Source organism: Canis lupus, chromosome X (genome assembly GCF_003254725.2).
Source record: "Canis lupus dingo isolate Sandy chromosome X, ASM325472v2, whole genome shotgun sequence".
Lineage (NCBI taxonomy): Eukaryota > Metazoa > Chordata > Mammalia > Carnivora > Canidae > Canis > Canis lupus.
In genome coordinates this window covers 111,472,718-111,498,572 of record NC_064281.1, presented here as the reverse complement: position 1 = coordinate 111,498,572, position 25,855 = coordinate 111,472,718, and the positions used below count along the sequence as shown (strand labels likewise).

At 38.2% G+C, this 25,855-nt stretch overlaps 1 long non-coding RNA gene across 6 annotated transcripts in view; it reads left to right on the top strand.

Annotated features, from left to right (window-relative positions):
- The window catches only part of LOC112668469 (uncharacterized), a 135,541-nt gene that overhangs the window by 70,109 nt on the left and 39,577 nt on the right, over positions 1 to 25,855 (top strand). For 3 of the 6 annotated variants that reach the window (XR_003141703.3, XR_007409363.1, XR_007409365.1), the window contains one exon: positions 537 to 619. The exons of the other annotated variants lie outside the window; for them this stretch is intronic. This is a non-coding gene — a long non-coding RNA (uncharacterized LOC112668469). The remainder of the gene's footprint in view (positions 1 to 536; positions 620 to 25,855) is intronic. 6 annotated transcript variants of the gene reach the window in all.

Here is a 25,855-nt window from a genome sequence, read left to right as displayed (position 1 = left end):
TTTCTTAAAATTCAAGAGGAAAATTAATTCAAATATTGCTCTACTTGAAGTGCACAATTAGCAAAGTTTTGGAATGGCCCCAAGTGACAGCTTCAATCTTAGCTCTTCAAATAAAAGCCAACATATTTTTAGACAGAAGAACTGACTAAGATGTAAGTGGCTCGCAGTTAAAGTAATTGCATATCTGGTGGTGGTAAGTGAATTATAGAAGTGACAAATGCTATACTTAAATAATTTCAGGCAAACAACATCTCCCTTCTGCACAGAACAGATTCAAAAGAGCAGAAGTCAGTAAAAACATCTGCCTCATTTATTCTGTTCTTGCCTGCATGACTGAGGCCCAGTTCCCAGTTTGAGCTGGAGTTAGCCAAGCACACGATACGGACAGCAATGCCCTCCAATCACCATCCTGAAAACAGCAGATATGTGAAGACTGATTTCTAGCAGCAGTCAGCTTACTTTTCTTAAAAGTGAAAAAGTGATGAAAGTATTTTGAAATGTACAACATTTAACCTTGACAAAATTTTTTCTGCCAGTTTCAGTGGAAAAGGACTCTACTGTCCAAGAAATGGGAAGAATACCACTCTGCCTGGAATGCTTGTCATTGCCAACTCTCCACGTGGGTATCCTTTCTGTCCTTCAGGGCCCATTGAAATTCTACTTTCAACCTTTGTCATAGTGAATTTCCCCTTCCCTTGCTTTCTATAATCCTCAGTTACATGCTTGTAATTGTAATGTTGCATTCTTTTAGCTATGCAAGGATCCATCTCTCTTCCTAAATAATTTGCTAAGTTATAAGGTACTAGAAGACAGGTGCCCTGATCCCAACTCCACCTCCAATATCTAAAATAGTTTTTGGCACATAGTATCATTTAATAAGGGCTTTTTGAATTAGATTCCAGGACTTAAAAATCTTCCTTAAGCCAATCATTCTGAGAATTTTGAGGTAATACTTGGAAAACAGGTTGCATCAATATGTGCAGTGAAGAGACTATTACTGAACTATTCAATTGACCCTCTTAGTTGGAAACCAATTAGCCATGATCCAAGTATGCCACAGTAGAAATCAAGGGGTCTACGTCCCTGAGTCTTTGTCAGTCGTGTTCTTCTAGAAGCTGCTATGTTTGACAAATTCATGGTTGGATTGGTTTGGGGACTGTTATGCCACCCATCTGGTAAACAGAACTTCTTTGTCAAAAGAAGACAAACTGGGGTGCCTGAGTGGCTTAGTAGGTTAAGCATCTGTCTTCAGCTCTGGTCATGATCGTGGGGGTCCTGGGATCAAGCCCCTCATTGGGCTCTCTGCTCAGCAGGGAGTGTGCTTCTTCCTCTCCCTCTGTGTTTGTGCTTGCCTGCTCGCTCTTTCACTCTCTCTCAAACAAATAAAACCTTTTTTTAAAAAAGACAAATTCTAATTCCTGGATATTTTGGGGGAGCAAATAATAAAAATTACAAAAGAAAAATTCTGGATCTATCTTTATTTAAGTTCACAAATATTTATTCCTTTGAAAGTGCCAGCCTAAAGACCTCTTCTAAGTTGCTCTTTAAGAATAATTAAGAATATAAATTTGTTTGATGTGTATTTTTTTATTATCACAGTCATTGCATTGTTTCCATTAAAATATGCAACCTGATTATTGATTAAATGCTTGTTTATGCATTCAGCTAAGCTAAGTTATGTAGCTTCATCATCAACTTCTGCAGCTGGATCTCTGAAATATGAAATTGGATCAGCATGGGATAACTTTTTGTTAATAAAATATGCAGAAAAGGTAGCAAAGTGTATACCCTGAGTATTAAACTTGTAGACTCTCAGCATAAAAGTGAGACTATGTAAGTGCAGAGCAGAAGTGATGAAGTGTGCCATATGAGCCACTCGTTGTGCAGCATAATTCACAAATTACAGCCCTTTGTCACTAAGCTTATCTGGAACGCTACAAAACTGGATCAAAAACAGAAACAGATACCTGTCCATATGACATTTATGGGTCTTGCAGAAGAGAAAGTTTTTTCAATCTCATTTCTTTCCTCCTGAGATTTTACTTAGCAAAATACACTTTAGAAAACTGGCAAAGTTGTATCTAAATATATGTACAATTTAGCTACATTTAGACATCACTCAGAAAAATCTTAACACCTTTATGAAACTCTCTCTTTTTGATCAAGGGAAGTAGAAGCTTTTCACCTCTCCACTTTCTTTTTTTTTTTCTTTTTTTTTTTTAATTTATTGATGATAGTCACAGAGAGAGAGAGAGAGAGAGAGAGAGAGAGAGAAGCAGAGACACAGGCAGAGGGAGAAGCAGGCTCCATGCACCGGGAGCCCGACGTGGGACTCGATCCCGGGCCTCCAGGATCGCACCCTGGGCCAAAGGCAGGCGCCAAACCGCTGCGCCACCCAGGGATCCCCACCTCTCCACTTTCATAAGGAATTTTTTGAAGGTTATTTTGTCAGTCAATTGGAGGCTGTAGTCTAACCAACTATTCTTAAGTACATGCATTTTTTCCTCTTAAGGTTCAGTACACTGTGGGACCAAAGTACCTTAACACAGATATGGGTCTTATTTACTCATGGAATGAACTTGGGGACAAAGGAAGCAGACTTCTTTCCCTCTCTCATCAAAGATATCACTCTGCCATCACCACTTTCCTTTGACTTCTGGCTTGTCTTATGTACCCTTAAGATATACAAACAGTTGGATGGGCAACTAAACATTACCCCAGTCTGAAAATATTTAGGAGTACAAATAAAATCCAAGTATCTAGCACTTTCTTCAGTCTGGACAATCATATTACAACATTCATATCCTAGGATTCACATAATCCTTTTATTTATTTATGTACTTTCCAGCTTCATTGAGATACAGTTGACATTTTGCATTGTGTAAGTTTAAGCTGTGCAGTGTGTTGATTTGATACATTAAAATATAGGAAAATGATTACCACCATAGCATTAGTTAATGCCCCCATCCCTTCACGTAATCACCATTTCTTTTTTGTCATGAGAACATTTAAGATCTACTATCTTAGTAACTTTCAAGTATATAATACAGTGTGATTAGCTATCATTGCCATGCTGTGCATTAGATCCCTAGAACTTAGTTAATCTTTTAAGTGGAAGTTTATACCCTTTTAGCAATATCTCCCCATTTCTCACACTCCTCAGACCCTGGTAATCACAACTCAACTCTGTTCCTTTGAGTTTGGCTTTTCTAGATCCACATTTTTAAAAATATTTTATTTATTCATGATAGACAGAGAGAGAGAGAGAGAGAGAGAGAGAGAAAGAAAGAGAGAGATAGAGAGAGAGAGGCAGAGACACAGGCAGAGGGAGAAAAAGGCTCCATGCATGGAGCCCGACGTGGGACTTGATCCCAGGACTCCGGGATCGCGCCCTGGGCCAAAGGCAGGCGCTAAACTGCTGAACCACCCAGGGATCCCCTCTAGATCCACATATAACTGATAACATACAGTATTTGTTTTTTACTCTGATTTACTCATTTAGCATAATGCCCTGAACATTCACAAATGGTAGTATTTCTTCTTTTTTATGCCTAAATAATATTTCATTGTATATGTCTACTGCATCTTCTTTATCCACTCATCTGCTCATGGACACTTAGGTTATTTTTATATCTTGGCTATTGTGTATAATGCTATAATGAACATGGGGGCATAGACTTCTTCTTGAGATTCTATTTTCCTTTGTTCTTCTTTCTCTAGATTGCTTATGCTCTTCAGGGTTTTTTTCTGGCTCCATACAAATTCTAGTATTATATTTTTCTATTTCTGTGAAAAATGTTCCTGGAATTTTGATAGAGACAGTTCATTGACTCTGCAAACAGTTTAGGGTAATATATTAATAAATAATAGGGTAATAAATCTTTTAAAAAATAAACTGTAGTAAACTTTATTTATTTATTTATTTATTTATTTATTTATTGGAGTTCGATTTGCCAACATATAGTATAACACCCAGTGCTCATCCTGTCAAGTGCCCCCCTCAGTGCCCGTCACCCAGTCACCCCATCCCCCCGCCCACCTCCCCTTCCACTACCCCTTGTTCGTTTCCCAGAGTTAGGAGTCTCTCGTGTTCTGTCTCCCTTTCTGATATTCCCCACTCATTTTCTCTCCTTTACCCTATAATCCCTTTCACTATTTTTTATATTCCCTGTATGAGTGAAACCATATGATGATTGTCCTTCTCCGATTAACTTACTTCACTCAGCATAATACCCTCCAGGTCCATCCACATTGAAGCAAATGGTGGGTATTCATCGCTTCTAATGGCTGAGGAATATTCCATTGTATACATAGACCACAGCTTCTTTATCTATCATCTTTCGATGGACACTGAGGCTCCTTCTACAGTGTGGCTATTGTGGACATTGCTGCTAGAAACATCGGGGTGCAGGTGTCCCGGTGTTTCATTGCATCTGTATCTTTGGGGTAAATCCTCAGCAGGGCAATTGCTGGATTGTAGGGCAGATCTATTTTTACCTCTTTGAGGAACCTCCACACAGTTTTCCAGAGTGGCTGCACCAGTTCACATTCCCCCCAAGAGGGTTCCCCTTTCGCCACATCCTCTCCAACATTTGTCTTAATTTTCCCCATTCTCACTGGTGTGAGGTGGTATCTCATTGTGGTTTTGATTTGTATTTCCCTGATGGCCAGTGATGTGGAGCATTTTCTCATGTGCTTAGGAGCTGCCAAGTCTCATACCATTGTGATTAGAAAAGATACTTGGTATGATTTCAGTTTTCTTAAATTTGCTAAGATTTGTTTTGTGACCTTTCCTATGTTTTATTCTGAAGAATATTCCATGGTCCCTAAAAAGAATGTGTTTTCTACTGCTGTTGAATGGAATGTTTTGTGTATGTCTGTTAGTGCCATTTGTTTTATTTTTTAAAAAAGATTTTATTTATTTATTCATGAGAGACACAGAGAGAGAGAGAGAGGCAGAGACACAGGCAGAGGGAGAAGCAGGCTCCATGCAGGGAGCCTGACGTGGGACTCGATCCCGGGTCTCCAGGGTCATACCCTGGGCTGAAGGCGGCGCTAAACCGCTGAGCCACCCGGGCTGCCCAATGCCATGTGTTTTAAAGTGAGGTTTACATTCAGTGTTTCGTTGATTTTCTGTCTGGATGATCAATCCATTGTTGAAGGTGAGATGTTACTAATTACTGCTATATTGCTGTCTATGTCTCTCTTTAGGTCTGTTAATATTTTCATTGTATAGTTAGACACTTTGATGTTGGGTGCATGTGTATTTTCAATTATAAAGTTACTCTTGATGGATTAAACTATGTTTTATCCTCCAAGCTGATAATAATTATTGTGTATGCGTGTGGTATCCTTCCCTAGCTAAAATGAATTTCAAATGAAGACAGGAAAAACTCTACTAATCATTTGTTGTGTGGTGATATAGTTTATAAGGAATGTATATGTGATCATTTGCTTGTTGACGTCTATAGGCGTCTGTAACTACTTTGGCAATGTTGTTATAATATTGTCGGGTGGAACCCAAGTGAATTTTGGATTCTTTCATATTAGCACTTTATCTATGCTATGTTATACTTCGATTATATTTTAGTTATTATTTTTTCCCCATTGGATTGGGTACATGTATTTCTTTTTTATTATTATTTTTATTTATTTATGATGGTCACAGAGAGAGAGAGAGGCAGAGACACAGGCAGAGGGAGAAGCAGGCTCCATGCACCCAGAGCCCGATGTGGGATTCGATCCCAGGTCTCCAGGATCGCGCCCTGGGCCAAAGGCAGGCGCCAAACCGCTGCGCCACCCAGGGATCCCGGGTACATGTATTTCTACTGGTACCTGAATAGCACCATTCTGGTGCTCCTAATACTTGTGTAAGGATTAATTGAAAGATATAAGTGTAGATTTGCTGTTTTATTCCCTACTCCCCTGCTTGGATAGCCTGTCCCAGTGTGATGATAGACATGGAGATCCATGCAAAGAGCAAGCTACCTAAACTGTTGTGAACTTCAGGGGTGCCTGGGTGGCTCAGTCAGGTAAGCATCTGCCTTTGGCTCAGGTCATGATCCCAGGGTCCTGGGGTTGAGCCCCAAGTCAGGCTCCCTGCTGGGCCTGCTTCTCCTTCTCCCTCTGCTGCTCCCCCTGCTTGTGCTCTCTCACATGCACACCCTCTCAAATAAATAAATAAAATCTTTTAAAAAAATAAACTGTTGTAAACTTCATATAATATATCAGGAGAGTATGTCTCTCTTTTCTCAGTTCATGTTCCCTAACTTCTAAAGTCTCTTCGTAAGTAATGATGGCAGAGTAGACCAGTAACATGGTGTGTATACATAACTTTTATCTAACACCGATTCCACCAAAATTAGAGAAGCAACAGTGTAGAAAGTATGTGAAAGTTTAAGCCCAAGTTAACTTTTATATTTAAGTCTTTCTTCACCATTTTTTTTGCATCATGTATGTCTCTAAAATTTCTTTCCCAAACTTCCCTCAAAGAGGAACTAGCTGGAACATGTCACTTCAGCCCCAGTTATTGTTTATTTTATTTATTTGTACTTTTCCTATTGCAATGCTATTAACATAAAGAAGGAGACCTAGTGCTAAAGTAACTAAAAATGGACTATGGTCTTAGTCAAAGACCTTGCACTTTATCTGTTAAGATTCTTATTCTGCTCTTGGCCATCAGCATTCTTATCATTAGTAGAACTCAAGCCATTATTCCACTCTGTCTTTTACTGTGTAGGTTTGTCTCTTTCCCTCAAAGGTCTCTCTCTTGCCTGAGGTTTTGACTAACCTAAATAGCTTGCTTTCACTTCATTAATTTAAGTCCTTCCACTTCTATGAACTAACCCAAATGCCATTCTTTTCTTTTAGTCGATACTTTTCTTCTCTGATCTATAATTTCCACTTAATATTAAGTACATGTGCTGAACGAAGAGAGATCTGAATTACTAGACTCTGTACATTTCATTTTAGTTTTTAATAAATACAGTTGCAAAATAACAAGACCAAAAAAAATCAAAGGCAGGAAGAAAGAGCCAATAATGATAAAAGCAGAGAGTAGTAAAGTGGATAACAGAAATGGGCAGTAGTAATTAATAGATCAAAAAATGGTTATTTCAAAATTCCAGTAACTTAGACAAATCTCTAGCAAGTTTAATCTATTTAGCATTAGCAGTGAAATGGTCGAGGGGCAGGTTATAGCCACTGTACTACATTTTTAAAACAGTACTCATATATAATGTTTAAAGGTATAAAGTTCTCAAGGAAATAATCATTTTTAAAAACAAAAATTAACACTTGGTTCAAGAAGTAAAAAATCTGCAAGAGACATGGACTAAATGGAAAAAGTTGACAAAAAAACTATCTATATGGACAACTGGATAAAAAAGATGTTCTATACGCACGCGGGCGTGCACGCACACGCACACAGGATGGAATACCTCTCAGACATAAAAAAGAATACAATCTTCCCATTCGTAACAACATGAATAGATTTTGAGGGGATTGTGCTAAGTGAAATAAGTCAGACAGAAAAAGACAAATAAGGTATGATTTTACTTATATATGGAATCTAAAAAACAAATGAACAAGCAAAAGATAACTTATGGATACAGAAAGCAGAATGGTGGTTGCTAGTGGGGAAGGTGCTTGAGGGAGAGACAAAATTGGTGAAGAGTGTCAAGAGGTACAGGCTTCCAGTTATAAAGTAAGTCAGAGGAATGTAATGTACAGCACAGTGACTATACTAAATTTTTTTAAAAAATAAAGCTCCAACAAACTGGAGATTTCTCTTTTTGAAACTGTAATTTCTTGCACTTAAAATAAAATTGGACAATTCTTTCCTACTGTAAAAACTTTAAAAACAAAAGAACTACCTCAATAAAAGCACCACATTCCTATTGTTTTACAGATAGTTTGTTTCAAATCTTCAATAAATGTGTAATTTCTATGCTGTTACACTGTTTCAGAACATATGAATACATGTATATTTTCTTTTCAAATTTGAATAGATTATATAGCATAATAAAGTCCTGGCTTTGGAATCAGGCATATCTGAATTCAGTTCCTAGTTCTGCCAGTTACTAAAATTGTGTGCGTTTGAATAAGTCAGCTGACTGCTCTGAGCCTTATTTTCATCATTCTTAAATAGAGATTACACCTCTCTCTGTCTCTGTCTCTCTCACGCATACACATTCTTACCTCCTAATGTTATTGTACAAATTAAATATGTAAAACATTTTACCTTTTTGCCTAGATCTGGTAACAGTTTAAAAGGAAAGCAATTTTTATTAACAATTCCATTTGTTAAGCTGATAAAACCTTATAGTAAAACCTGACAATGCTAGGAAAAGAAAACTACCTATAGATTGTACTTACGAATTCACATGCAGAATCTATGGTTATAATAGCAAGTTATATCCAGCAGAATATTTTTTAAAAATCTTGCCAGTAGATTTTATTCCAAAAATGGCTCAATATTAAGAAATCTCTTAGTATGTTTTATACCATTGATAGGTCAAAGGATAAAAGCCACATTATCATATTAATAGATGCCAATATGTTAAAAATCCAAATACTATTTTATAAAAATCTAACGTCTTTTTCTGATAAGAAGCCTGTTCATAAATAGTAAAGATACTCTCTTACCACGTTTTTCTTAGAAATTCCCAAATCAAACACTCATGTAACTTCATATTAAATGACCAAACAATTAAGAGATTAATATTAAAGCTATGGTGGGAAAGGCCATCATTATTTCTATTATTATTTGATACTAACCTAGAATTTAGAAAAAGAACCCAACCAACACCATGATCTTGGTTCCTAGATTCCAGTAACCTTTATATTTACTTCACTCTTTAGACCTTGTCATTATCAGGACTTGGTCCACTGCTGGCATCTTAAATTCATATATGCAATTCTCTAGCCATTATTTTCTACCACTCCTACTCTCTTATTCCATTATTCCCATTCTACTTGTTCCTTAACTTCCTTTCAGTCCCCCATTTCTTATCCTCTTCCATTTCTTCCAATCTTTTTACCTCTTTGCTGGTTGCACTTTGTTCAGTATCTAACTTAGCTAAACCCTGCTGCGTATCACTGAAGCTGTTATCTTGCTAGCATCCTCCACTGCTTTTTTGCTGTGTCTCTCCAACATAGTTCCAGACCAAACGAATTCAACCACCTGCCCTCTTTGTCCCCTACATACATAAGCCCTGCACTTCATGGTTAGGTGCCACCACAAATCCATGGTCTCCAACCTTAGCTGGACCGCCAACACTGCTTGGAAGCATGTCTACATGTTCCTGACAGATTTCTCATTCTCACTGCCTATTTTTCTTTCTTCACAAATGATCTTATTTCCTACTTCACTGATGAGTTAGAAGTAATCAGTAATCAGACATGAAAAGCCCTAAACCTACACTCCTTCCCATGCAAGATAAATTTCTACATCTGAAATCTTCTGTATCGTAAGGGTATCAGTAATAGCTAACAATTACTAAGTGCTTATTGTGTGCCAGGCCCTGTGTTAAGTGCTTCATGTATATTATTTCACACAATCCTTCAACAACCCTATAAGTTAGGAACTATTATGAGGTCCACATTACAGGTCAGGAAAATGAATCCCAAAATGATCAGATAAGTTGCCCAAGATCACACAGTTAAGAAGTAGTAGAGTCAGTGATGAAAGGATAAAGAAGATGTGGTATATACACACACATGTGCACACACACACACACACACACACACACACACTGGAATATTATTCAGCCATCAAAAAGAACAAAATCTTGACTTTTGCAATATGATTGGAGCTAGAATGTATTTCGCTAAGTGAAATAAGTCAATCGGAGAAAGACAAATACCATCTGATTTTACTCCTATGTGGAAATTTAAGAAAACAGATGAACATACGGGAGGAGTTGGGAAAGGAGAGAGGGAAACAAACCATAAAAGACTCTTAATGATAGAGAATAAACAGGGTTGATAGAGGGAGGTGGGTGGGGGATGGGCTAAGTGAGGGATGGATATTAAAGAGGATACTTGGTCTGATGAGCACTAGGTGTTGTATTTAAGTGATGAATCACAGAATTCTGCTCCTGAAACCAATATTGTACCTTATGTTAACTAAAACTTGAAGAAAAATTTAAAAATAGAAGTAGTAGAGTCAGAAATTAAGCCTAAGACTGGTGTACTTCCATGCCTATGCTTTTCAATAACCACTCTATCATTTATCAGTTATGAACTTTCCTCTTTGTCTTTAACATTTTCTCCATTTTGGCACCTTACCTTTATAAATACATTCAATCCTATCTAAAAAATGCTTTCCTATAGTGATCTTATATTTCACTCTACTCACTGTATCCACATCCTTACTTCCCTTTGCTCCAAGCCCAATTTTTGTCTGCTTAGATTGGCACTGTCCAATAGAATTATGTGAGCCATGTGTGAGCCACACGTGTACTTTTAAAATCTCTAGTAGCCATATTAAAAAAGTAAGAATAAGTAAAATTATGGTTAATAATATCCTTTAATCCAGTACATCCAAAATATTATCATTTGGATATGTAATCAATATAGAAATTACTAGAGAGGTATTTTATATTCTTATGCTAAATCTTCAAAATCTAACGGGTGTTTATACTTGCAGCTGACTCAATTCACAGTCGCCACACTTTAAGTGCTCAGTAGCCACATGTGGCTAGTTGCTGTTGTACTGGACAGTGCAGACCAAGTATACTCCACAGTAACTATGTTTGAGGTGGTCCACACTGATTACTTACATGCTAAATCGAATGAGCATTTTTAATATCTTATTTGACTGTATGTTATAGAACAGTTAAGACAGTTAACTAATTCCTTCTTAAACTCTCTGCCTTTAGCTTCTTTTGAAAAATTTCCTCCTACCTATCCAGTACTTCTTAATATCATTTCTCTCCTCTCAAACCTTAGGTTTCAGTTTTCCCTGGGGCTCCATCCTTATGCAGAGGTCTACCACTGGTGGCCCTTGGACTAAAACTTGCCGGGTATTCAAATCTACCTCTATTCTTTACTGCCTTGCTGTTCCCAAGACAGCATCAGCATTACATGGAAAATGATTAGAAATCCACAATCTCAGGCTCCATACCAGACCCACTCACTCAGAATCAGCTTTTTGATAAGCTCCACAGGTGATTCACATGCACATTAATTTTTTTACTTTATTTCTATTTTTTTAAATTTATATAGTGTAACATATAGTGTATTAGTTTCAGAGGAAGAATTTAGTGATTCACCAGTTACGTAGAACACCCAATGCTCACTACTTCAAGTGCCCTCCTTAATGCCCACCACCCAGTTACCTCAGCCTCCCAGCCCCCTCCCCTCCAGCAACCATTAATTTCTTCCCTATAGTTAAGTCTCTTATGTTTGCCCCCTCTCTGTTTTTATTTTTCCTTCCCTTCCCCTATGTTCATCAGTTTTGTTTCTTAAATTCCACACATCAGTGAAATCAGATGACAACTGCTTTTCTCTGATTGACTTATTTCAATTAGCGTAATACCCTTTAGTTTCATCCAAATCATTGCAAATGGCAACATTTCATTCTTTTTCATGGCTGAGTAATATTTCATTTTATATACACATGCACACACACACACCACATCTTCTTTATCCATTCATCCATTGATGGACATTTGAGCTCTTTCCATATTTTGGTTATTGCAGATACTGCCACTATAAATATTAGGATTACGTTTCCTTTTGAATCATTATATTTGTATCCCTTGGATAAATACCTAGTAGTGCAATTGCTGGGTCATAGGGTAGCTCTATTTTTAACTTTTTGAGAACCCTCCATACTGTTTCCCAGAATGGCTGCACTAGTTAGCATCCCCACCAACAGTGTAAGAGGGTTCTCCTTTCTCTGCATCCTTGCCAACACCTGTAGTTTCCAATGTTGTTCATTTTAGTCATTCTGACTGGTGTGAGGTAGTATCTCATTGTGGTTTTGATTTGTATTTCCCTGATAATGAGTGATATTGAGCAGTTTTTTCACATGTCTGTTCACATGCACATTAAAATTTAAGATGCATAGATCTCTATAGCTATTCCCCTCTGATGCCTTTCTGCATTATGTTTTCCTAGATATTGTATTGTTCCTCTTTAAAATTCCACTTAAGTTTTATTTCTTCTGTGAGGTCTTTTTTAAGAACACTCTACTTTCCCCCTAATGAAGAGCCAAGTACCCCTACTTCTCTTTGCTCCCTGTACATTATATCTCTATTAGTGCATCTATTATTTTGAAATAATTTTTCTACTTAAGTGTTTTTCCCAGTAGAAGATGATCTCCTTGAGGACAAGCATTTTATGCATTTTGTTTAGCCATTCTGGGATCATTCAGCTTCATGCCTCCATTTCAAGTTTCTTATATATATTGGGAGCTCAGAAATACTTATTAAATGAAAGAGCAGTGGGACATGGGCAAATAGCTTGCCCTTTCTGAGCTTCAGGGTTTTTTCCAACTGCAAAATGAATTTATTAATAATACTTCCCTTAACAATAACAAGCTGTTGTGAATATTAAATCAGAACAAATATTAGCTTTGTTTCCAAAGTAAGGAGAACTACCTCAAAAGTCAGTAAATAGACAAGTCAAGTCAATCTAAATAAAGATCTCATGATACTTGCATCTTAGTTGAGTTTTATAGATATGTTCACTTCTCAAACCCCTTCTGTGATACCTGGTTATTAGGCCAAAATGCAAACTCCATTGAAATTCTGGAGTTCCTTACTTCCAACCACCTCCAAAAATATCCTGGATTTCTTGACTGGAAATAAATATGTTTTGACTTACTAAATTTTTTCATTGTAAAAGTATCTTGTGAGAAAGAACATAATTATGACTAGCAATCTCGGATTGAGTTTCTTTCGCTAGTTCTGCTAAATCCTTCCCCTGCTTAAAAAAGCCATCTCTAGCCCAAATATTTTCAAAAATTTTAGAAAGAACTGTGTCATATTTTTATCATCGGCTCCCTCTGGAACCTTCAAAAAATGAGTAGTGAAGATTTTCCCCTGATTTTCTAGCACCTCTGCACTGCAGTGTGCTCAATTATCCCTTAGAAGTCGGTTTTGCACATTTATGGTTTGCCTTGTTTCCCCCCCCTGGATTTAGAGGTCAGCATCATTTTCTAGCAGTTGTAACTTTATTCCATCCATATTTTGCAGTGGAGCAGTTTCCATCTCATCAGTCTTTTCATGTTCTTGATGTGTTTGTATTATATGTCTTCCCAGCTTTATGTGCTGTGAAAGCAGAAGGGAGCTAACAATCAAACTGGTCAAATATCCTGACCTCTAGAGGGGTCATGCACACTGGACACTAACATTAAAGCCAGCTTGACTCTTTTCCTTGTTCAAGGGCAATCAGGATAATACAACATTCTGCTTTCTGAAGAGAGACCATGGAGTGCAATGAGAAGGCTCCTCTCCCTAAAATTTTTAATTCTTCGTATTTGACAACAGCAGCAAACATGCTTCTCCAACACTGCAAACAGGTGGGCTGGTGATCTGGGAGAAGAATGAGCAAATGAAAAAAATACAAACAAAACTTAAAACACAAGTCATGTGCTATGACATGACCTCTCCTTTGGACCTTACAGTGTAGACATCAGTTGTCTACTCAGAAGGAAATAAGCATGTGGTGTCATTCATTTGGGGAATATAAAAATTAGTGAAAGGGAATAAAGGGAAAGGAGAGAAAATGAGTGAAAATATCAGTGAGGGTGACAAAACATGAGAGACACCTAACTCTGGGAAATGAACAAGGGGTAGTGGAATGGGAGGTGGGTGGGGGGTTGGGGTGACTGGGTGATGGGCACTGAGGGGGGCACTTGACAGGATGAGCACTGGGCGTTATGCTAAATGTTGGCAAATTGAATTCCAATAAAATTTTTTTTTTAAGAAAGAAATAGGTAAAGGCTTGTTTTAGTTCTTCATTAAAAAATAATCTAAGAGTTGGTTCATTTTTTAAAAATATACAGGACACTTATTTCAGTAAGAAGTAAAGAAACAAATTGTCAAAGTCAAATCTTTATCCCTGAGTTCTGAGTAATTCTTAGGCCCATTGACTGTATATGTCTTGTCTTCTTTTTTAGTTAGACAACTTCCAGCTCTGCAATTTACTAGCTCTGTGAATATGGCCTGTTACTCTACTCTCTAAACCTGAGTGTCCTTTTATGTAATATAGAGAAAACAAACCTATCTTTTGGCTTTTCATGTTATAAAACGGATAAAATGGATGTTATATTTTCTAACCCATGGAGCTATACAAGTTTTATTAGTAATAACAGGCCCTCATAGAGGAAGTAGCAATGGAATTAAAAAATGATGGATGAGCCAGATGGGCAGAATGAAGGGAAAAATATTCAGGAACATTCACATAATGCCTACTATGTTCCAGGCAGCATGCCAGGCACCTTTCCATGTTACATTTTCAAAAACTGTGAGTGAAAGCCTAGAGGTAGAATTTTACAGATTGTCACTGAGTGAAGGAGATTAAAGAAGCAGAGCTAGAAATGGAGGTTGGAGCCACATAACTGTGGTCACAAATACCAAGCTCAACGCTTCCATTTCTTGCCTTGTAAGCAGCAAGGGCCATGCCACTGCCATTTATCTCAATGGTGGTTGCCTTACCACTAACTACCAGGGGTGGCATTGAGGACGGTGAATTCACTTGTCAGTGGGTGGGGAGAGTGGGAGAAATAGTGGTACGTATAAGATACCCTTGAATTAGCCCAGGATTGAAGTATTTTGGCAGTCCAAAAAAAAAAAAAAAAGCTGAACATAAGATGGAATTACTTTAATTCAAAATAAAACTTTGTATTTTTTTACCCAGACTTCTTTTTTAAAAGCCATGTGGAAATGTCATCATGTGAAGTTTACTGAGACTACCAAACAGTTGGGCCTGGTTACCGACTTACCATCTATTCCAGGAAGATTCAGGATATACACCTACTCTGGTGTTTCTATATTGCTCCTCATCTTGTATTGCTGAACCCCTGACTCTGTCACATTAGTAACAAGTAAAGGGCACTTCCCAGGAGGAATAATCTTTGCACAGAATTAAGGGAAGGGACTGGAGAATCCATGTCTGGGTGGACAAGTTTTATTGATTTTTCAACCATCCCACCTAAAGCGATGTTTATGGCTTTAGGGTTGTCACCTTTGCAAACAGGCCACACTTCAGAAGCTCATTTGGGAACCCATAGAGTCTTTCTACAGTCCTCAAATGAGCATCCTGACAGACCATGAAGAAGCAACAGGACAGGGAGTCACACCTCAGTGGCAAACATGGTCCAACATGACCAAAAGCCCCTCAGACAGTCAAACAGCACAGGCACAGCACTCTAATCAGCGAGATGATCAGCCATCATGTAGCTGCCTCCTCACACCACGTACAAAAATGTACCCAACAGATGGCTGGTTACCAAATAGAGACTGGCACACCTGCCTCCATGAGCTGTACACAGGAACATGTGCTACTGAATATGCAGAACATTTCAGAGCCAGCCAACTCCAGGGCCCAGCAGTTGCTTCCTTCGTGCTCACTTGACAGAGAGATTCCAAGAAACAAATCCTACATTTCATTAGTGCAGACAGAGATTTTCCCCGACGCTTCTCTTTATTGGTTTTGTATCCTATACGCTCACCCAGATGTGGACACTTTGGCACCAGTAGTGGAGAAACATTCACTTACAAAGCAAAGTGCTATTTGCAGCCCAGATGCCTCCCTAGGAACTACTTTGCCTTGACCCCAGGAAAGTGGAATGGATGACTGGCTTTTTCCTTTATGAAGGCTTTATACACTTTTTGCCAAGATCCTTCATAAGTGGCATTTGGTCTTTGCTTTAATGGAAGATCAGTGGAAAGTCTTTGTGGGTGAATGTTAGCATTTATATTTTAGTACCTTGAGACTGGGAAATTGCTTTATCAAACTTCATCCTGCCATTGAAAGCAGTGGCAAGGGTAGGTAGTGAGGGGTGGGTGGCAGATTGGGAAAACTACCCTAATTGTCCCCAAGCATAGCCAATGCATGCTTTTACTTTGAAGGTCTAAGGTCACTTATTTAAATCCTAGCCCCAAAGAGGTGAAGATTCGTGTTGGCTTTCCAGATCATAAAAATAGCTAGAAAGCCAAATTTGACACAACATGCAGTATTCTCCACATAAGAACACAAAATTAGCATTGTGCTTTCCCCTTCTGTTAAGGGTAAAGGGAAGGGCTCTTTAGATGCTCAAAGGAAGTGATAAAATAGGTGAGCAAGGAAAAACATAGTATACATTCCAGGCATACACAGTTTTCCCAAATTCAGCACCAAGGTAACTATATTCGGCCCTTCTCTTCTCTGCATCATCTCCCCCAAGATAACAAATTAAAACTAGACTTCACACACTGGTATGCCCAGACATGACCTTCAGAGATAAACAACAGAGCAACATCCTAGAATGTTACATTAACTCGAAAGTTTGGGGTGGAAAAGCACTTTATATCAAAATAAAAATAGATATGTTACAAATTAGAATGTTTAAATCCTCTTGTTTTAAATAAGAAGTCTTCAAAAAGTTTGGTGCTTATTAGCTTCTGCATCAAGCCATACATAAGTCCCAGAGGGTTGTACATTCTCATTCCTCTGCCATCGGCAGCTTTTGCTTGGAAGCATTTTCACATGACTGCAGTGAATATCATTCTCCAATCCCTGGGAATATTTCTTGGGTCTTTAAACCATTCAATTTTTTTTCTGATCTAATGACTACCTTTGTAAAGAAGAAGAAGAAGAAGAAGGAGGAGGAGGAGGAGGAGGAGGAGGAGAAAGTCTTCTCTAAAATAGGATTATAACTGGGGAACTTGGGGACAAAAAACACCCCAACTCCTCTTTAAGTAGGTAGGGTGGTTATTTACTCATTATTGTAATTTTACAGATGAGAAAACTGAGGCTTGGAGATAGGACATGGCTTGCCCAAGAGCACACCTCTAGTAAGCAAAAGAACTGTGACTAAAACAGGTTGTTTCCAGGAAAGTTGCTCCCTACCACATGCTGCTCCGCAGGGAATGGCACACACCGAGTTCGCTGCTGCAGGCCCAGACCACACCTAGTTAGAAGCCCTTTCAAAGACCTTATTTTTATTCTCGAATGATATGTCATGATGCTGCTTCTGACAAAAGACTGACATGAAGGTCACAGAGATTGTCTCTGAGAGAAAAATCTCGTCAAAGTTTCACCTCATTCTTGGAGAGTCAGTAGAGAGATAAAATAGCAAAGAAAATCCCTTAGCCCGCTAGTTCAGGCTTGACCTTCACTTCGCTCCAAGCTTTTGCCTCTGGCTTCTCATTAAAAAATAAACAAATCTCCAAAATAACTATAACTGATACTAGAACTGCATAAATAAGAATATTTGCCTTTATGTTATTTTAGCTTCTTTTTAAACATCTTTTTATTTGATTATAGTTGACACACAATGTTACACTAGTTACAGGTGTACAACACAGTGATTGGACATGTCTGTATGTTATGTTGTGCCCACCACAAGCGTAGTGTACCATCTGTCACCATACAGTGCTATCACAGTATCATTGACTCCATTCCCCACGCTGTGCCTCTTTATTCTCATGACTTACGTTCTTGATATATAATGGTTTTGTGCTAAGTGCTAACTAAGCCTGGGAAATCCGGAAGAGGTTCCCAGAGGAGGTGATACTATATGTACATCTTAGAGTAAATAAAAGGGATTTGACACAAAGGGAAAGAACATTCTAGACTGATGAAATAGCATACACAAGGCTGATTTACTGGGAGAGGTTCAGTGTTGGAAAGGTTGAAAAGATACGCTGGAGTCAGCTTGTAAAAGATCCTGATTTTAGACTTCATCCTGAAGAAAATAGAGAACGATGCAATGTTTTTTATGCATGGTGGTGCCATGTTCAGTTTTCCTAGTTCAGAACAGCATCCCATGGGTAAGATGGAAAGTGAGACGGACGAGTATGTGAATTTAGGGACAAGGGAGCAACTGGAGGCAGGGAATGAGGTTGAAGGTTACTACAAGAAAAGTACTCATAATTATGTGAGTAATGATTATACCAATTACTTTCCATTTATTGAACCCTAGCTCTAGGCCCCATGCTGTGCTAGGGAAACAGCAGTGAACAAAGCAGACCTATTGAATGAATAGCAGACCTATTGAATCTCCAGAGTTCTGAGGACTGAGATTTTTAAAAGCTTCCCAGGTGATTTCTTATCCCCAGCTAAATTTGAGAACCACTGGACTAGTGGACTAGAGCACTCACTGATAAATCTCAGCTGTGAACAGCATATATTAATTCATTTAACAAATATTTATGGGGCACCTATTAGCAGATGGTAGGGAAAAAACTAAGGGAAACAAAGAAAGTTCCTGGTTTTTTGGAAATTGCTTCCTGGAGAGAAGAGAATGGCTCAGGGGCAGGATGTGGGAAGTACTTTAGATCTGGTGACTGGTAATGACTTCTGAAAGGAGATAACAATTGATCTAAGGAGAGAACTGAAAGGCATTAAGTCATGATCAGAAGGTGGTCACATATATTACTTGGAAGCTGTCTTTATAAGTTGGTAGTATGTTTTATATGCATGCTTTATTTGCAAAAAGATGTTTCTCTCAAACTCAAACTGAATATGTGACTATACATATAGGCATAATCGAGGACACACACAAATATACACATACACAAATGCATGCATGCACACACACACACATACACACAATCATCTCACACTCATACATTCAAATGGCCAAAACTGATTTCTATGAAAGTTATGGAAGTGCTACTTTGACAAACTTTAAAGAATTAAAGTCTCTAGGGGTGTCTGGGTGGCTTAATCCGTTAAGTGTCTGCCGTTGGCTCTCAGATCATTATCCCAGGGCCCTGCTTAGCAGGAGTCTGCTTCTCTGTCTCACTCTGTGGGCACACTTGCTCTCTCTCTCAAATAAATAAATAAAACTTTTTTAAAAAATTAAATTTTCTAAAGAAGAGCCTTTCTACAAATAGTCTGGAAAATTAATCCCATTTTTGTTAATACACAGGTTAATATTAGCTGTTAATAATACAGTTTCAAGTGTACACTATAGTGATATGACACTTCCATATGACACCAGTGCTCATCATGTCAAGTACACTCCTTTTTAAAAATTTTTAAAATGTTTTATTTAAATTCAATTTAGTTCAGATAGAGTGTATTATTAATATAGATTTTCTAGTACAGACTAGTGCTCATAAACCTCAGGAGATATATAGCCATATTATAAAGTTTTAGGGTACTGTAGAAGAGTCAGATAATCATAATTGTTACTAGAGGTGAGAAACTTAATATTATTTGTCATGATAAAAGGTGTAATAATCTTGCCATTTAAATCATACCTGTTATGTTAGAAGAAAAACCAAAGTGAAGGCCTGTGATTAACCCTGAACCTACAATTTAGACACAATTGTTATGTTCTTAACAAGCTTTTATGAAATGTACCCCTAAACCATTTAAAATACATATATTCCATAGTAAAAGGATTTTCCACTTTTATTTTTTATTTTTTGGATTTGCCACTTTGATATCAATGATACTTTATTAATAACCATGAAGAGTACATTTTAAAGATGAGGCATAATGCAAAGAGACTTTATATTTATTTTCAAAGAATATTGTATATAAGTAAACTGATACCTTATAAAGTTTAATATCATTACAATAAAATACAGTCAATAATCATATGAGTCCCTAATAATATTAGTAATGGTGATTATGACAATGAAGAATAAAACTTATGAAGTGCCTATTTATAATATATTGTACTAAATATTTCATATGGAGGATCGCATCTATTCTTTGCTATTTCCTTTCAAGGTAGTTACCATTACTTGTCCACATTTTGCAAAGGAGGAAACTGAGGTTGAATATGTCACACAAGATTATACAGCAACCCAGTGGGATTTAAATCCATGCTGTCCAATTCCACCACCTAAATGCTTAACTAGAAGAATGCAATGATTTTCCAAAATGATGCCCTTGTTTTCCTCTAATTGTTTTCTTAGAACAAAAAAAAATGGCTATTCCAAATAAAACAGATTAAGTTGAACACACTGTTTCTGACTGGAGAATCAAGGAAGACGTGGAGGAAGTGAGATGTGAGTGAGGTTATATAGAATGGAAAGGACACCCACAGAGGAATGTGAGGGGGGAAAGAAATGTCAGAAAAGGGGAAAACAAGAAATAAGACATGGAAATGAGAGTAGAACAAATTAGAGAAATGTATTAATCATTCCACAGTTACTGATAATGAGAATGTACTACACACCAGGCACTGTTCTATACCAGGAGGACACAGTTTACAAACAAGTTCCCCAAAGACCTAACCTCATGGAGCTTCATAAATTCTAATTAGAGGAGACATTCAACCAAACAAACAGGAAACCATCTGGTAACCGTAAATAACATGGAGAGAATTAAAATACTGAGATAGAGATGGAGTGAGTGCTAGTTAGATTAGGTGGGTACAGAAAGTGTTTCCGAAGACATAGATCTGAATAAAGTAAAAGTCTTGCTCCTCTTGCACCCCATGAACCGCCACTTTACATCCTAGGAAGGATGCAGCACGCAGTAGATGAGATGGATTGACACCCTTGATTCACTAAACCAGGTTCCTGATGTTCTGGGAGTGGTGCTGGTAGAGCCCGTGTTTGGTCCAAGTAAGCCAAGTGCATAAGCTCACAATCGGACTACATGCCCCCATGTGAGAGACTAGATTTCCTCTCTGCACCATGAGTCACATTCTGCACTCCATTAATTCTTGGTTTCTCCTGGCTTCCAATTTTCAGTTTGTTCTTACCATGCTGTTTTTGCCCAGCCCTTTCAACTCTACCCCTTTTTGTTCTCTCTAGGCTTTCCTCAAGATAATACTCTTCTCTCCACCATCATTCAATAACCCACTGTAGGTGGTCATTCTTCAGCCTTGATCCATCCCCAAGTGCTCACTTGCTCGCTCGCTCTCTCTCCTCTCTCTCATATCCTACTCCACGGAGACAGCTTTCCATCTGCCTTGTCTGCCTTGCTGGAAACTCTGATGATAATTGTGACAATTTAGCTATTAACATTTGTTTACTGAGCACCTACCATGTGCCAATCCTCTCAACAGCCTCATGAGATAGGTCATTATTATTGCTCGATTTGTATAGCTGAGGAAATAAGAGGCAGACTTGCAGAACCTGCCCAAAGATCACAGAACTTGTTAATTGACAGAACTTGGCTTAGGACCCACGTAGATTTGAATCCAAAGCCTATGTTATTAACCATTCTAATATATCAGAGCTTCTCAAACTATAATGTGCCACTTATTCACCTGGCATTATTATTAAAATGCAGATTCTGATCCCGTAGGTCTGAGATGGGACTTTAGAATTTCTATTCTTAACAACCCCCCAGGAAATATCAATGCTGTTGGTTCAATGCTCCTGACTTCATGCAGTAAGGAGCTATATGAGTTGGAGCAATTCAAAGAAATGGGTGTTTTAGGATTCTCTTCCACCTGTAGTTTACAGAGAAGAGATGCTATAAATCCACCACCACCACCCCCACCACCCCCCGCCAAACACACATCTGAGTTGTTTTTTTTTTTTTTTTACAATTATATATATATATAATTCATTCATGAGAGACAGTGGGGGCGGGTGCAGAGACACAGGCAGAGGGAGAAGCAGGCTCCATGCAAGGAGCCTGATGCAGGACTCGATCCTGGATCTCCAGGATCACACCCTGGGCCGAAGGCAGATGCCAAATGGCTGAGCCACCCAGGGATCCCCACATCTGACTATTTTTCATGGTAGGTGAGGGATGAGATTGCTGGCTCTTCCAGGCAATACCAAATGCCTCCACTTTTCTCATTTCCAGTCACTATTGTAAGTACTTTATGTACACTAACTCACTTAACTTCTACAGTATTCCTATGCAGAAAGTCATACACTAGTAAAAGCAAAAGAACTGGCATTTATGCCTAAAGAATCTAGCCCTAGAGCTCACACATAACCAATATGCTGTCCATAAGTATGGAGAATAATCTAAGGGCATTTCAGGACAGTGATTATGAGAGTGGGCTCTGGCACTGGGTTCGAGTCTGGATTAATTACTTCTTAGCTTTGTTACCTTGGATATGTTCTTCAACCTTTATTTCTCCTTTCTGCCACTTCCAGTTTCCAGTTCGGCATGTAAGGAACTTAGGGATTGGTACTGCGTTTAAAAACATTGGTGCAAGGCTAAACAAATTTAAAAAAATCAACAACTCTTCTTAGATCCATAAGAGGCACGAGGTCACAGGATAAATGGTTTTCCCAGGATTTGGAGAGAGAGACAGGGAGATACAGAAAATTAAATTTACAGGAGCAGAAACCTCCATAAGAACTAGGATAAGTGCTAGGATAGGAAAACCTAAAAACTGTAATTGATGAATTGCTAGAAACTCTGGATGAACAACTCTGAGAGTCAAAAACTCCACAGGCCCAGTAACGGGGTGATCCCTATACTTTTGTGAGTTTTACCTCCAGGAACTCTGCCCGGTCCTCACAGTGAATATCAAAAATCCCTTAGTACAGGCAGCCTGGGTGGCTCAGCGGTTTAATGCCTGCCTTCGGCCTGGGGCGTGATCCTGGGGAGGATCGAGTCCCACGTTGGGCTCCCTGCATGGCGCCTGCTTCTCTCTCTGCCCCCCCCCGTCTATGTTTCTCATGAGTAAATAAATAAAATCTTTAAAAAAAATCCCCTAGTATTTTCTGCAGGAATAAGGAAAAAGGAACTATTTTGAAATACACCCAAGCTTTCTGTTTTTCATAGCAAAGTCTGCCCTAAGGAGAAACTACTTTACTAGTATTTAACCTGCTGGGGTTTTATCAGAGCTTAATCTTCCTGGAGGAAGGGAATATCCAACTCCAGCACTCTCTAGCCATCCTGTCCCACCTGATGGGTAAAACTAGAAACAGTTATGAAGTTCACAGTCCAGAGGCAAATACCAAAAGACTGAAACTGAATCACAGGAATATAGAATGCTTCCCCTCCTTTAAAGCTTACCACCACTTTACTAAAGGCCTATCTTTAGAAGGCCCTTTCACCCAGTACGTTATAGCACCTAAAAGAATAAGTTATAAGACATACTCAAAGCTAGAAAACAAAAGACAGAGGGAGCATCACACCAGATTCAGATATGGCGAGGATGTTACAATTATCAGACCAGGAATTTGAAGCAACTATGATTAATACGTTAAGGCCCTACCAGATAAAGTAGACAGCATGCAAGAACAGATGAGTAATGTAACAGAGAGATAGACATTCCTTTTTCTAAAAGTTTTTATTTAAATTCCACTTAGTTAACATACAGTGTAATGTTAATTTCAGGTATACAATTTAGGGGCTCAACAATTCCATACAAGACCCTGTGTTCATCGCAAGTGTACCCCTTACTCCCTATCACCTATTTAACCCATCCTCCCACCCACCTCCCTTCTGGTAACCATCAGTTCATTCTTTATAGTTAAGACTCTATTCCTTGATTTGCCTCTCTCTTTTTTCCCCTATGTTCATTCATTTTGTTTCTTAAATTCCACATATGAGTGAAATCATGTGATACTTGTCTTTCTCTGACTGACTTATTTCACTTAGCATAATACTCTCTAGCTCCATCCACATCGTTGCAAATGGCAAGATTTCATTTTTTATGACTAATATCCCATTATGTGTATATACACAACCTACATCTACATTCTACATCTACATCTTCTTTATCCATCTATCAGTTGATGGACATTTGGGATTTTTCCATAGTTTGGCTAATGTACATAATGCTGCTATAAACAGTAGGTACATGTATCCCTTTGAATTAGTATTTTTGTATTCTTTGGGTAGATACCTAATAATGCAATTGCTAGGTTGTAGGGTACTTCTGTTTTAACTCTTTGAGGAAACTCCATATTGTTTTCCACAGCGGCTACACCAGTTTGTATTCCCACCAACAGCAAAAGTGGGGTTCCCCTTTCCCCACATCTTTACCAACATCTGTTGTTTCTTGTGCTGTCGACTTTAGCCATTCTGAAAGGTTTGAGGTGATAATTCATTATTGTTTTGATTTGTATTTTCCTGATAATGAGTGATGCTTACCATCTTTTCATGTGTCTATTAGCCGCCTGGATGTCTTCATTGGAAAAATGTCTATTCATGTCTTCTACCCATTTTTTAACTGGTTTATTAATTTTGGGGATGTTGGGTTTTATAAGTTCTTTATATATTTTGGATACTAATTCTTATCAGAAATGTCATTTCCAAATATCTTCTCCCATTCCATAGGTTTCCTTTTAGTTTTGTTGATTGTTTCCTTTGCTGTGCAGAAGCTTCTTATTTTGATGAAGTCCCAAAGTTTATTTTTGCTTTTGTTTCCCTTGCCTCAAGAGATATCTAGAAAGAAGTTACTATAGCCAATGTCAAGGAGGTCACTGCCTGTTTTCTCCTCTAGGATTTTGTTTGTTTGTTTGTTTGTTTGTTTTTTAAGATTTTTATTTATTCATTCATGAGAGACACAGAGAGAGAGGCAGAGACACAGGCAGAGGGAGAAGCAGGCTCCATGCAGGGAGCCGGATGTGGGACTCGATCCTGGGTCTCCAGGATCATGCCCTGGGCTGCAGGCGGCGCTAAACCGCTGAGCCCCCCGGGCTGCCCTCTCCTCTAGGATTTTGATGGTCCTGTCTCACATTTAGGTGCTAGAGATTGCCTGCAGTATTGCCTTGCAAGAAATGTTGAAAGAAGTTTTTCAGAGAGAAGGAAAATGATATGTCAGAAATTTGGATTTACATAAAGAAAGGAAGATCATCAGAGAGTGAATAAGTGAAGATAAAAATTAAAACTTCTCTTTTCCATAATCCATCAGGTTACAGTTTGTTCAAAATAATAATGGCAACAATGTATTTGATTTTATTTATAATGTATCTTTATGCATGCATAAAATGAATGATAATTATATAGGGGACAGGAGGTAGGAACTAAAATTATTTTGTTATTTTAAGGTAATCTACTACCCATGAAATTTTATAGTTTTATTTGAAAGTGGACTCAGATTAGTTGTAAATGTATATTTCAAACTCAAAGCAACCACTAAAAATTTTTTTAAAGACATATAATTTTGGGGGGATGCCTAGGTGGCTCAGCGGTTGAGTGCCTGCCTTCAGCCCAGGCTGTGATCCTGGGGGCCTGGGATCGAGTCACACATCGGGCTTCCTGCATGGAGCCTGCTTCTCCCTCTTCCTTTGTCTCTGCCTCTCTTTCTATGTATCTCTCATGAATAAATAAATAAAATCTTTAAAAATAAAAAATAAAGACATATAATTTTTTTAAATTTATTTATTCATGAGAGACACACAGAGAGAGGCAGAGACTTAAGCAGAGGGAGAAGCAGGCTCCCTGCAGAGAACCTGATGTGGGACTTAATCCTGGGATCCAGATCACGCCCCCAGTCGAAAGCAGATGCTCAACCACTGAAGCCACCCAGGCGTTCCTTAAAGATGTATAATTGACATTCTATAAGAAAGGAGAAAAAAATGGAATCATACAAAATGCTTGATTAAAACCACAAAAAGCAGACAAGGTATGGAAGACAAAAATAGGAACAAGGACAACAAATGGAAAGCAACAACAAATATAGTACAAATTAATCCAACTATCTCAATAATCACTTTAAGCATCAGTGGCTTAAATACACCAATTAAAAGAGATCATCAAAATGTCAGAGCAGATCAAAACAAAACTCAACTAAATGTTTTTTATAAAC